Source organism: Dermochelys coriacea, chromosome 3 (genome assembly GCF_009764565.3).
Source record: "Dermochelys coriacea isolate rDerCor1 chromosome 3, rDerCor1.pri.v4, whole genome shotgun sequence".
Lineage (NCBI taxonomy): Eukaryota > Metazoa > Chordata > Testudines > Dermochelyidae > Dermochelys > Dermochelys coriacea.
Window position 1 is genome coordinate 65,537,882 of NC_050070.1, and position 15,131 is coordinate 65,553,012.

Genomic DNA, 15,131 nt, shown 5'->3' on the forward strand with positions numbered 1-15,131 from the left:
AAAAAGCCCAGGGATAGATTACAAATTGCTACACTCGCTCGGCAAATGTACCCCGGCAAAGCTCAATTCTTTCTAGAAGCCTTTGAGGATGCTACCAAAAGGTCTTATGGCTACCTGGTGGTGGATTTAAATGCTTCCACACCAGAAGCTTATAGACTAATGTATTCTCTCACACAGTGTCCTGCCTCGAAGTCTGGTTGCAGAGGCTTGGTTGGTATCTGTTCACCATCCACATACAAGGCCACAAAATTAATATTGTAATGCTTAAAATGAAAGGGATTTTTAATGTAACTTTAGTGGATCATTATCCACAAACCCTAGGACAAGCATTTTGGGTAACTGTCCCAAAAACAGGTTCTCCTGGTTACTTACCCTGCTGCCCACAGGGATGCTAAACACTTTCATTCCCACATGGTCCACAGGGCATTTAGCATTAGCGGTAAGCATGGCCTCAGCATGCCCCTGGCGAACGCTCGGGGCCACCCATACTTTCTTCACAAAAAGGGATGCTGATAGAATGCGCAGTTTAAAGCCTTCGGTTCCACTGCCCATTAAACAGAAAGCATCTTTACTGCGTGTCAGTTTAATTTTCACATCCACTCCGTTCAACAATAGTTTTTCTTGAAAATACAGATCGCTGTGTAGATGACCCAGAAGCTCTACTGTTCTGGTTTGGGCAGTCAGCTTTGCATGCCTCACAAACCCTAGATTTTTGCCATCCAACCCCGTTTCTTCCTGTTGTCCGGCAGTGTCTTTGTAAAAGAGGCCAGCGGAAAATTGTGTGGCGAGGGTGTCGTTGCTGTAATTGAGCACCGATTCTATAAAGGCGCTGTAAGGGTCGCAGTTGTTGCTGCGGTCTCCCAGCGTGACATCCAGCTGACTAAAAATAGAGGCCACTGGGTAATTCACCAGGCCCACCTCAGCGTCCGCGGCGAGTTCAGTTCCGTCTCCTTTTACAATCTTGCAACACAGGTACAACAGTGTGTTGTTTAAATCCATATAATCTACGGCATTCCCTGCTATAAAAAAGTCAATGGAGGCAGACTCTGTAATGGCCGACAGAGGTGGCACCTCAATCTAGATGCTTTTCTCAATGATGGTCTGCGTAGGGGCTATTTGGAACAAGTCTAGTTCGGATTTGGTGCACTCTTCAGACCCGCAGTGAACAAAAGCCATGTTGATTAAAATATATCTCTTTTATCAGGCGGAGAGCATCTCCTCTTTCACCCCAGCTTCCTCTTGGACTTTCGCTTATGGCTGACCCTGTGGGTTAAAGCCCTTCTTTTAAAGGATTTCGGGGGACCTTTGCATCTCGAGTATGACACATTTCTCTTTCTCTTCTTCCTCCTTTTAATGTACATCAGCCCTGATCCTTCCTGTGAAGCTGTATTCCCCACCTTCTCCAGAACAGCACGGGAGACATGGCCTACCATGTCTTTAGCTATTTTTTGAGCTGCAGTTTTTACGTGGGGTTTAATAATCTCTAGCCCCCTCCTCAAAAGTGGTACGGCTTTTCGAAAGAGGCTACGGAATATTCCACCCACGCTCGCCCCATACATCATGGGGGCCCCATGATATCCAGGAAGAGCATATCCCGCCTGGCTTTGTAATATTTCCTGTAGATGTTGGGGTCGCTGTAATTTTTTAGAATCGCCATAATAGTGTTTTGCTTTTTAGAAAACTTGCTCTGTCCGGAGACGCAGGTGTAGCTTGATGATCAACTTGACAAAGTGAAATGAGATGCTTCTGTTCTGATCTGTCTTTATTTCATGGTAATGGTGTCGATGTGGTGTTTACTGATAGGGATGTAATGAGGTTTATCGTAGGTGATGGTGACAAACTCGTTGTTCCTTCCTTGGACGGGGACACAACGTAACAGGTGAACAGAAAAGTCCCCCACAAACTGATGTTCTACGATATCCGTATACAGATTCAAGGAATTAAAACCCCCTGTAATGTCTGCCGAGAAAGGGAATTTTTGGACGCTGCGTTTGAGGCCCAAGCCCAGAATGTTAGCTAGCTCCCCGCTGGTAGAAAACATATAAGTAAAAGCGATGGATTTAAGTCTAATTTTTCTACCCACAGGGTCGTAGTTCATGACAATCTCAGGCAGTCCGGGGTGACGAGCCATGGTACTGTTCAGATGATCCAGTAATTCGGGGTATGGATGAGTAATAACCTCGTCATAGGATGAAACTCCACGCCATATCTCTAAAGGTGATTTCAAAAGGGGTGTCTTCATTGATAGTGTTCCAGCTGTGCGGATATTGTATTTCCACTAACCCCACCTCCCAGGCACCCGGGAGATCCAAGGGCTTAATTAGCCGTATTGTAAAGTTCGAGCTGGTGTTTTGGGGAAAAACTGGAGAGCTGGCGTTGCTGGGCAAAGTAATGTAAAACCCACCGTCGCTCATTTTCTCTGTCTTTGTAGGAGGAATAACTTTTATTTATTTTTGTTGTTTCTTTGTTGTTTGTGTCTAAATGTCACAGAGTTGAGACGCTTTCACCCAGCTGTTAAACTTATCAGGCCACCCCAACCATTTCACCAGTAGTTGCTTTTTTCTCCCTTTTCCTTTCTCCGCTAGAACTTTTTCAATCCTTTAAATCCTATCTCGTTTGGGGTTTACTTTTTGTAATTCTTCAGGGTAAAAAGATCCAGTAACTGTCTCACCCTTATAATCTTTTAATCAGTATACAGGTCTCTGACCCCTGGTTAAGGCTTCATCCACTATGAATATCTCATCAGTATAACCTTTTGTCTGTTCATAACCTTTTTCAAAAGCTCCTTTTGTTTTAGATAGTCTTACGTGGTTGACTTTTCTAAAATGGGCAACAACTGGTTTTATTTTAAAACCATCTCCATAAACCGTTTTCCATACCTTCAGAGAATTTGAAGGGTTAACATCAGCAGGTCTGGTACGAATAGTTCTGTGAAAGCTCTGGTTGTAACTCTTTATAAAGTCAGGAAACACATAGATGTAGTGAAAGGTGTTATGGGCTGTAAAATATCTCCACATCCTAGTTTTTAAAGTTCTGTTAAATCGCTTCACAACTCCTGCTTTGACTTCATTATTAGTAACAAAATGGTGAATGCCATGCCGCTTTAACAATCTGCTTAAAGGTTTGTTTAAAAATTCTTTCCCCTGATCGGTTTGTAATTTTTGAGGCACACGCCCTTCGCTAAAAATAGCTTTACAGGCCTTGGATACCTCACCACTCGTCTTGTCTCTTAGGCCTAAGGCCCAGGCATATTTGGATAGAATGTCTACCACTGTTAAGATGTACTTAAAATTGCTGTTGTGTTTGGAGAACTGGTGCATATCCACCAAATCTGCCTGACATTGCGAATCCACATCTGAAAAAATGGTCTTGTTTCTTTTAAAACGTAAGTGAGCCGGTTTGTGTAAAGTGTAAGCATCCTAGTCTGAAAGCCAAGCTGTTACCTGTCTTCTATTTAACGTTTTACTATGCTTTTTGGCCACTTGAAAAAGAGGGTTCACCCCGCCAAAGCTCCTAACTTCCCCGGGGGTATAATATATTTTCTTTAACAGAGCCATCTCTGGAGACATGACTGTAACTGGCACCATCTTTTACTAACACAAGTATGGGTGGGGGATGACATTCATATTAACACATTTAAATAAGTTTTATTAATCGCCTGGTTTAACACAACCTTTTATAACCGCCTGTAAAAATGGACGCTATGACTCCTAACATGAGGGAGTCTGTGCTGGTTCATTCTTCCATTTTGTCCTTTTCCTCTTGAGATTTGTGTCTCAGACATGAGCAAAAACAGCTGATGCATGATACATTTACTCCCACAGGGCTACCGATATGTAAGTTCTCAAAGGCCTCTAGAAAGGCTTCATCGAGCTGTCGAGAGATTTTTTTCAGAAGAGAAAGAGTGTAAGCACCCCACTGCTTGGTTTTTGATTTACACAATCCCTGGTTCCTAACTCCATTCCACACACCCCACCATTCCACAACCCCACCCCGTTCCACACACCCCACCCCCCACCCTGACTGTCACTTCTTAAACATTTATTTACCTGAGCCACGTCTTTCCTGTTCACCTTGTCCACCCGTAACTCCACCAAGCCATGATAACCTTCCATCTCCAGGGGGATGGACAACAAGAGACCATCATGCTCATCGGGGTGCCTCACGAGCAGCTGAGTTTTGGAGTCAGTTTCCACTGTATCCACCAACAGTTGGGCCAAAGTGTCCTCCTCGGAACTGTCACTGATGTAGCGCTTTTTCCACACAAGTCCAAAGGTGCTCGGGGCTAAAACAAAGTCCAAAGTTCTCAAGGAGGTGGTGAAGAAGTCCATGTTTCCACGATTTCTAAAACATGCTCTTGGTAAAAGATGGCCTCTTCTGCCCGACGCTGGGACTTATGGGGTGATGATGCTGCGCTCTGATTGGCAGAGGGGTCACACCCCCATCTTCTGGTTGGTTCACCCCATCCCAGAACCTGCCCTATTTTGGTCAAATCTGCTCTCGGGGCGGCCTGATTGGTAGAGGTTGGTGGGAGGAGTTGTTAGAGGGGTCACACGAATCATTTCTGGACAGGTCACCCCACCCTGGAACTCACCGATTGGTCAAATCTCCTCTTGGGGCTGATCCTATTGGGACAAAACCCATCCTGATTGGTAGAGGGAAGTGGGAGGAGTTGTTAGAGGGGTCACACAACCCACTTCCGGAGAGGACAACCTGCCCTGGAACTTGCCCTGCCCTCAAATCTCCTCTCGGGGCAGTCCTAGAGGGGTGAAACCCTTTCTGATTGGTAGAGGGAAGTTGGAGGCATTGTTAGAGGGGTCACATGACACATCTTGCTTCCGGTCATGTGGCAGCTGTGACCCCGGAAGTAATACCCCTTGGCACGGGCCTTCCGGTGAAGGGGACAGGGGTTAAGGGGTGAGGCTTAAGGGGTCAAGGGGCGGGGTTAGGGTTTGATTGACAGTATGGGCCTTAAACTACTGTGGTGAGGCAACTTTGAGTATTGCCAGGGATTTCTTACTTCTCAGCCTTTTTTCTACAAATGATTATACTTATCTCAATGCACTAAACTAAATAAAAATACTCCTAGAATACTCAGGGAGCTTCTTGGAATACTCAAGGAACTGACTGAGGCAATATCTGAGCCATTATCCATTATCTTCAAAAACTCATGGATGACAAGAGAGCTTTTAGAGGACTGAAAGAGGGCAAATATAGTGCCAATCTCTAAAAAGGGGAATAAGGACAACACGGAGAATTACAAACCAGTCAGCTTAACTTCAGTACCCGGAAAGATAATGGAGCAAACAATCAAGTGTTGCGAGGTAGGTACACCCCTTCACAGGGTATCGGGTCACTTGTGGTCAAAAGAAAGGGAAGAGGCTGTACGCACCTGGTTAGGTCCTATGCTGATGACCCTTACTATAAAATGTGGTAGTACAGCCTAGTAGCTGGAGTTAATAGAGTGGTCCTTCCACTCAGGGAAGCATGGCTCAATGGCTGGAGTCAATAAAGTCAACTGTGGGATGGTGTGGCCAATTGGCCCACTGGGGAAGTGGGGCGCCACTCAGGGGTGGTTGACGTCCAGCATAGGGGGACACGGGCCCTCCCTGCTCTTCTGAGCCCCAGCCAAGGTCCTGGCAGTGGCAGGATTACTTGCTACCAAGTCAGCAGGGATCCTCCCAAAACACACTGACTGGTTCCCCGTTTCACCCAGTGGAGCAAAGTCTAAGTCCTCTGGGCTGCTTCCTACCCTGTCTTCGCCAACAGTGGTCCACAGTTCCCCTGGGGTCCTCAAGCAATGTAGCTCCTGACAGCGCAGCCTCTTCTATGGGTTCATCCACCAGCCTGGAATCCATTTGGGGCTCTGCATGCGTTGGCTCTGCAGTCAGGGCCTGTAGCAGCTCCCTGGAGACAGCCTGATCCTTTTCGTTCAGCAGCCTGACCACATCAGCCACATCATCAGAGGCTCATTCACCTGCACATCTACCAATGTGATATATAAGCCATCATGTGCAAGGAATGCCCCTCTGCCCTGTACATTGGAAAAACTGGACAATCTCTATGCAAAAGAATAAATGGACACAAATCTGACATCAAGAATTATAACATTCAAAAACCAGTAGGAGAACACGTCAGTCTCCCTGGACATTCAATAACAGACTTAAGAGTGGCAAGTCTTCAACAAAAAAACTTCAAAAACAGACTCCAATAAGAAACTGCAGAACTGGAATTAATTTGCAAACTGGACACCATCAAATTAGGCCTGAATAAAGACTGGGAATTTCTCACTACAAAAACTAATTTCCTCCTGCTGATACTCACACCTTCTTGTCAATTGTTTGATATGATTACATTCGCCTAATTAGCACTAAAAAAGTTATTTCCACCCCTTCTTGTCAACTGTTAAGAATAGCCCACTTTCACCTTAATTGATACTTCCCTACTGTTTTTTCCACTCCATGCATCTGATGAAGTGGGTTTTAGCCTACAAAAGTTTATGCCCAAATAAATTTGTTAGTCTCTAAGGTGCCACAAGAACTCCTTGTTGTTTTTGCTGATACAGACTAACACAGCTACCACTCTGAAACTTATAAAGTTTGTGGATGATACCAAGGTGCAAGTGCTTTGGAGGATAGGATTAAAATTCAAAATGATCTGGACAAACTGGAGAAATGGTCTGAAGTAAATAGGATGAAATCAATAAGGACAAATGCAAAGTATTCCATTTAGAAAGAAACAATCAGTCACACACATACAAAATGAGAAATGACTGCCTAGGAAGTAGTACCACGGAAAGGGATCTGGAGGTTACAGTGGATCACAAGCTAAACATGAGTCAACACTGTAACACTGATGCAATAAAAGCGAATATCATTCTGGGATGTATTAGAAGCAGTGTTGTAAGCAAGACACAAGAAGTAATTCTTCTCCTCTACTCTGCACTGATTAGGCATCAGCTGGAGTACTGTGTCCAGTTTTGGACGTCATGTTTCAGGAAAGATGTGGACAAATTAGAGAAAGTCCAGGGAAGAGCAACAAACATGACCTATGAGGAAAGATTGAAAAAAATGAGTTTGTTTCATCTGGAGAAGAGAAGACTGAGGAGGGGACATGATTGTTTTCAAGTACATAAAAGGTTGTTACAAGAAGGAGGGTGAAAAAATGTTCTTGTTAAACTCTGAGGATAAGACAAGAAGCAATGGGTTTAAATTGCAGCAAAGCAGGTTTAGGTGGACATTAGGAAAAACTTCCTAACTGTCAGGGTAGTTAAGCACTGGAACAAACTGCAGAGGGAGGTTTTGGAGTCTTTGTCATTGGAGGTTTTTAAGAACAGGTTAGACAAACACGTGTCAGGAATGGTCTAGTTATTGCTTAATCCTGCTTTGTGTGCAGGGGGCTGGACTAGATCACATATTGAGGTCATTTCCAGTCCTACACTTCTATGATTCTATAATATCGCTAATTTAAAATAAATTTAAATTTGAATGAAATAGTTATTTAGTTCCTCTGAAGAGACAAGCTCTGTCAACATAATGGTTTGTTGAATTAATTCTAATTTGATTCTCTTTTGAACTGTTTTTAGCAATTCCTATAAATAGCACAAAATAGTAAACCTCAACAATTGTATCTATATGAGACCAATATTTGAAAAGAAAAATACATTGGTTGAATAGAAAAAAACATGATACCTACAATAATGTAAATAAGGTATTTCCTACCTGGTCCAAATTATTTTGCATGAATATGACTCCACATTTGTGAAATACTGGCATACTGGCATATTTCCAAAAACACACTCAAGTTAATGCATAGTAGGCCCCTTACAATTTCAAATATTGCTGACAGGAGATACAATGGATGATTTTGCTTTTCTGATTAGCTGTGGCAGGTATATAAACCTATTCTCAAATAGTTTTCATGTGGAAAATTTTTGATATTTATACCAAAGATTTCTTATACTCTTCTGTAATAAAGTATGGCTCTTTCCTGCATTACAGAATTAAATGAATTAATTCAGAACTTTCTCTATTAGTAATAACTTTTCCATCTCACAGTTTCTACAATAAGCTTCTTACAGAAACACAGAAAACTCTGTCTAAAATTTTAAAAAGACATTGTCAGATCAAATTTGGCTGAAATTTGTTTTGTTATAAATTAATTTTAAAAATTTAAAATCAGTAGAAATGATTTAATGATTTTTTAAAAAGTACAATGGAAACATTTTTTTAAAAATATTCTTACAAATAAATATTTCACCCTAATGTTTGTATGCCAAACACTGCAGCACTGGGCTAATGCTTGATAACGTTAAAGTGAATTGATTTGAAACAGAAGTATAAACAACTGGTCTATTTTTAATTCTCCAAGCTGAGAGATGAGCAAAAATTAAACATAATAAATCATAAATCAATAAATCAGCGTCCGATGAAGTGAGCTGTAGCTCACGAAAGCTTATGCTCTAATAATTTTGTTAGTCTCTAAGGTGCCACAAGTACTCCTTTTCTTTTTGCGAATACAGACTAACACGGCTGCTACTCTGAAACCTGTCAATAAATAGTGAATTTTTAAAATTATTTTGATTAATCTAAAGTGTTCAAGACTTTTTTTTTAAAAAAATGATTTTTTTAAACAGGTTATCATTACCTTAAAATGACACACAGAGTACTAAAACATAAACAATGGCAATAAGACAGAATTCTAAAGCAAAAAGTCCCTAAATCAATTGCGATCCATAAGGCTCTCAGGATACCCCCAAGAGGTAGGAACATCTGTATGGAGGTATAGGGCCTCATTTTGTTCAATGCCTTGGATCAAATTTATCTTTTGTAACATCATTAGTTTCAGTTTAGTTACACTAGGGAGTAATTTGGACTGCTGTTTAAAAATCACTATAATGATAAAGTATAATACTGGGAGCTGATAATGTCTCACCAGTAAGGCTTTGTCTACACTACACAGCTTTTAGCGACACGGCCATGTTGACATGTCCATGTCGCTAAAAGTCAGGCATTGTAAAAGCTGTTTGTCAGCACTTTTGCCGACAAAATACTTCCACCCCCTACGAGCGGCGTTCATGTTGTCGACAGGAGAGCACTCCTGCCAACAATGAGCCGTTTACACTGCCACTTGCCGTGGCAAAACTTTTGTCTTTTGGCGGCGGGGGGGAAGGCTTCTTTAAGCACCTGTGAATGACAAAAGTTTTGTGGTTCAATTGGCAGTGTGGACAAAGCCTAAGAGTAGGATCTAGTAAAAGACCCAGAAGAGCATTTCTACCTGGAATGGCTGTATCAAATTTAGTTTCCAGTGATAATTTTAGTAATTCTGTGGGTCCATCAACAGATTCCAAAATTGTGTCACTATCTTTAATCTCTAATAATTTGAGGCTTAAAAGCTTTTAACTGTAATTAGGTTTAACATCTCTGGGGCCAAATTCAGACTAGGTGTTAGTGGATGACACTCCATTGATGTCTGTGAAGTTTTCCCTAGCTCCCCATTTTTCTTGTTAACTAGATTTCCTACAAAACTGTAGATAAAGCAATTTTGGGAGGCTATTTAATGCACATAAAAATAAATAAAATCACCTTACACCTTTTGGATATTCATATCTTGAGAATGCTGGCCACAGCCAGCAGCTAACTTGTTTGAAGCTTTTTCTAGCTCTCAGTGAAAGTATATGAGGTCCACTACTTGCAATTTATTTATCCTAATACCAGAGGTTTGCTGCATGAAATTACCCGAAAAGCACTGCCTGTTGCATCATGCTAAGAAATCTGTTGATTAGCTGTCCTTGGATGCAGTTTTGATTTCCTTTGATCTTAAAAGTGATAGCAACAAGATTTTGAAGCTCTTAAAGAGACTGAACATTATCATAAATAGATTCCTATCTAATTTATCAATAACATTTGTATTGTGCCCACTCTTATCACCCCATGCTCTCAATATGAAATGGAGAGTATATATGGATATTTGTAATATATAAATGATTAGCTGGGTAACTAGCACTACCATTAAGCTCCAAGTGTCTTTCTTGGTAGTTAATCATTGGTCTTTTACATCTGAAGCTGCCAGTTTTATGGATTCATGCATGTGAGAAGTACAGATAGAGTCCCTAATAAAAAAGCGTTGCTAAGGGAGGGTTGTAAACATTGAACAGTTCTAGAACATTGTCACCACAATTAAAAAAAAATCTGAAAGTCAGGAAATACTAAGTTAAGGTATTGTAAGCTTAGCACCAACCTTAACTCTACTTTTCCTTGCTTTATCTTTCTCTTACGCTAGGAAGAGCCCAGTAGTAACCACTTAAAGGAAAGTTAAGTAATCCTAATTGTGTTTATAAAATACGATAGAATGGTCTTGTGTTGTATGAACACAGAGCCGCACTCCACTTCCAGTTTATAGACAGATTCTAAATATAGAATCTCAGGTCCAGTTTTCTTTCTGACATTAATGGATGTTAAAATGAATTTATTATTTTCCATACAAAAGTTCCTAAATCCCTTCTGTTCCAATGTTTGATGCAGAATGAAGATTAGTAATAAAGTTTAGAGTGAATTGGCAAGGAGTTAGATAGAAGAGAGATCAAGTTCCACCCACTATGCCCATAAGCAATGGGTGTCTCTAAGTAGTCATATTCTTTTTCCATCATTGTTATTCTTCTATTTGATTACAGGTTTTTTTCTTGTAATATAGCTATATTACATATGTGCTGCTGTTTTCTGGAACATTTCTGAATAATATTTAGAATGCACCAGAAGACTGAGATCATTTGTCTGTATTTTTTGGCGTCTATTGTTGTTTGTTTGTTTGTTTGTGTTTTATGCTTACAGATACAGCATCCAGAACTCCAAATGAGCCAAAGAGCATTTTGGGTGCAAAATGCATTCAGGGATTGGACCAGAAAATAATTTTTTTCTAGCTACATAAGTAATGGTAATAAAAATTCCAATATTATTTTAAAAGATAATTTTGAGATATATAATAGGAGGGCAACAACCTTCAGACTACAAAATGTTTATTTTTCAGTTTCCTTGAAACAGTCAAATGTTAAAAAGTGTTTGCTCTCAGGCTGAACATAAGAATGGCCATACTGAGGTCAGACCAATGGTCCATCAAGCCCAGTATCCTGTCTTCTGACAGCGGATGCTGCCAGATGCTTCAGAGGGAATGAACTGAAAAGGACAATTATCAAGTGATCCATCCCCCGTCATCAAGACCCAGCTTCTGCCAGTCAGAGGATTAGGGACATTCAGAGCATGGAGTTGCATCCCTGACCATCTTGGGTAATAACCATTGATGGACCTATTTTCCATGAACTCATCTAATTCTTTTTTGGACCCACTTATACTTTTGGCCTTCACAACATCCCCTGGCAACAAGTTCCACAGGTTTACTGTGTGTTGTGTGAAGAAGTACTTCCTTTTGTTTGTTTTAAACCTGCTACCTACTAATTTCATTGGGTGACCCCTGGTTCTTGTGTTATGTGAAGAAGTAAATAACACTTCCATATTTGCTTTCTTCACAACATTCATGATTTTATGGACCTCTATCATATCCCCCCTTAGTCATCTCTTTTCTAAGATGAACAGTCCCAATCTTTTTAATCTCTCCTCGTATGGAAACTGGTCCATACCCATAATTATTTTTGTTGCCCTTCGCTGTACCTTTTCCAATTCTAATATCTTTTTTTCAGATGGGGCAACCAGAATTGAATGCAGTGTTGAAGATATGGGCATACCATGGATTTATATAGTGGCATTATGATAGTTACTGTCTTATTATCTATCCCTGTCCTAGTGTTTCCTAACATTCTGTTAGCTTTTTAAAGTGCTGCCTCATACTGAGCAGATGTTTTTATAGAACTATCCATGATGATGCCAAGATCTCTTTCTTAAGTGGTAACAGCTAATTTAGTCTGTCATTTTATATGTATAGGTGGGATTATGTTTTCCAATGTGCATTACTTTGTCCTTATCAACTTTGAATTTCATCTGCCATTTTGTTGCCAGCTTATGCAGTTTTCTGAGATCCCTTTGTAACTCTTCAGTCAGCTTTGGACTTAACTATCTTGAATAATTTTGTATCATTTGGAAGCTTTGCCACTTGCTGATTCTTTTTTTCCAGATCATTTCTAAATATATTGAGCAGCACAGGTCCCAAAACAGATCTTTGGAAAACCCCGCTATTTACCTTTCTCCACTGTGAAAACTGACCATTTATTCCTTGCCTTTGTTTCCTATCCTTTAACTATATACTTATCTGAGAGGACTTTTCCTCTTATCCCAAAGCTTACTTTGCTTAAGAGCCTCTGGTGGGGGACCTTTATCAAAGGCTTTTGAAAGTCCAAGTACACTATATCCACTGAATCACCCTTGTCCATGTTTGTTGACGCCCTCAAAGAATTCTAATAGATTGGTAAGGCATGATTTCCTTTTACAAAAGCCATGTTGACTTTTCCCCAAAAATATTATGTTCATGTATGTGTCCAATAATTCTGCTCTTTACTATAGTTTCAACCAATTTGCCCGATACTGAAGTTAGGCTTACCGGCCTGTAATTACCAGGATCACCTCTGTAATCTTTTTTTTTAAATTGGCATTACATTAGCTAGCTTCCAGTTATCAGGTACAGAGGATGATTTAAGCAATAGGTTACATAGCACAGTTAGTAATTCTGCATTTTCATATCTGAGTTCCTTCAGAACTCTTGAGTGAATACCATCTGGTCCTGGTGACTTACTTGTATGCCAAATATTAACCTTAAGCACAGTTTTAGGGTTAGAGTATAAACTTCTAAAGATAGGCGTTTACAATAGATATGCTGACACAAGCTTTATCAGTAGCACAAATAGCACCATTGTAATAAAATACCATAAATTGTAAGGCAGAGATTTAATGAGTGCTTATGTAATAATTCTTAGCTTTTGCACAACACTTTTCATCTTCAAAGCATTTCACAAACTTCAACTCATTAATCTTTACAACACCAATTCTGAGGCATGTCGCTATGTTCTATTACCCTCATTTTACAAATAGGGAAACTGAAGCAAAGAAGTATAGGCCCAGTCCTGCAAAGTGCTGCACAGTCTCAGTTCCCATTAACTTGGGAATGAAGATCTCCAGGCCTTTACAGGACTGTTGCCTAAGTGCTTTATCAAGGCCACGGTAGGAAGTCAGTGCCTGATCTACAATTAAATAACCAACAAATCCTTTTTTCTTTGTTTGTCGTATCATGCAAAGACTCCAAACAAGAATCAAGACCTCATTGTACTAGGCACTGTAAAAAGACAGTCCCTGAAAAATGGAGGTTTTTTTACCTGCCCCCAATCCTGCAAACATTTATGAATGTGAGTAAAGTTACATGTGAGAATAGTCCCATTGAAAATTTAATAGCCAAAATTTGCAGAAAGACCACACTTGCTGAGCTTCTTCCTAATTCTGGCAAATACAGTAAAGGGGATTAATGGGAAAAGATGGCAGATTAGCTGGGTACATATCTGCTTAGCCACATGCAAAGCACATGCAAGTTGGTGTGGAAAAATAACTAATAGTGATTTTATAGTGCTTTTCTTCATTCAAAACTTCTTTGTGTCTCAACCAGTATTTTTCACATTCAGCAAAATGCACATTCCTCACTGAGGAATACATATAGTGTGAGCCAAATTTTACGTTTTTAAAATGTCAAATGGTTTGAGTTATCCAAGGTCAAAAAGTATCTACAATGCTTTTTAAAATATCTGGAAAGCATTTTTTGTGCTGACTTATGGCTTTTATTTAATAGAAAGGATTTCCTGGTCTGATAACAATTGTGAGAGATTTAATCCCAGAAGATAATTTTGAAGAAAGTTATAAATCATGTAGAATGTAAGTACCATCTCAGCCACAACTGTGGTTCCTAAAGAGATTATCTTGACCAGTTTTATTTTTCATGGGACCTTCTATAATGTATTTTTGAAGAACCCTGTATAACCCATAACATAAAGCATGTGTTACACATGCATAACACTACAGATGAACTAACAGATCTTATGCCTGGCCTGATGGATTCTAGTCAGCAACTGTAAATCTCATATCTTTTTCCTTTTCCACTATTTTTCTTCTTCATATTAATCTTTTTATATTAACTTTGTATTATTGACATCCTTAGCATATGTCTTAACCAGACCTGAGTGCTCTACAGCACCTGTCAGCTTTCTCTTAGTTTAAGTAATCCACCAAATCATTGTTGTTTTTCTGTGTCAGTGTGATGAAGTGGGGTTTTTCCCCTTGTTATGTTGTATGTGAGCCTATGTGAGTCTTACTGTTTTGCATTAATACTGTATGTATTTCATTTTCCCTGTGTATTACACCAATGTATATGTGGTAGGAATAAGGGTGTGTGACTTTTGCTGAGACCCTCTGGGGCAGGCAAGGCTGCTACAGCAGCCTGCACATAAGTACTGGATGTACTTTGTAACCTGAGAGCCAGAAGGGAGATGCGATCAGGTGATACTTTGCCTGGGAAGTAAGACAAAGACCAGAGGAGGGTCAATGGGGGTGTCAGAGGTCTGGCCGCTGGAAGGGGTCAGTCTCCTGTTGAGAGGTCACAGGGGGCACGTGGCACTGGGTCACCCCAAGATGGTCTTTACTGAATGATCCTGATTTCTGTGCTAGCAAGCTCTGTTCTATGTTGTCATCCTCGAGACTAATAAACCTTCTGTTTTGCAACACTGGCTGAGAGTCATTGCTGATTGCAAAGTTGGGGTGCAGGACCCCTCTGGCTTCCCCAGGGGTTCCATACAGGTGGACCCACTGTGGGAAGTGCATGGTGAGAACAGGGGTGCTAAATGCTCTGAGATCAGACACAGGAAGACCATAGCCGAGGAAGTTCCTTGCCCTCAATAGCATGCCTTAAGGGGAATTACGCTACTCCAGAGTCCTGGGTGGCTTCATACAGAGCAGTTCCAGAGCATCGGACCTGTGACTCCTTGACAGTCAGCTCTACAGGTTCTATTTTGATCAATATCCTTTCTGCTAAATTTAGATTCCAGGTCTTCTCTTCTACACCTGTCTATAATATTAGTACTGATAGGTATGGTGACCATGAGCTCTTCCACATCACTGACTAGATATCTTACTTAGATATCTCATGAT

At 40.5% G+C, this 15,131-nt stretch overlaps 1 long non-coding RNA gene across 1 annotated transcript in view; it reads left to right on the top strand.

Moving 5' to 3' along the window:
• LOC122459282 overlaps positions 1-15,131 on the top strand; it is a 40,300-nt gene that overhangs the window by 10,591 nt on the left and 14,578 nt on the right. The window contains exons 2-3 of the long non-coding RNA XR_006279849.1: positions 10,830-10,932; positions 13,780-13,862. This is a non-coding gene — a long non-coding RNA (uncharacterized LOC122459282). The remainder of the gene's footprint in view (positions 1-10,829; positions 10,933-13,779; positions 13,863-15,131) is intronic.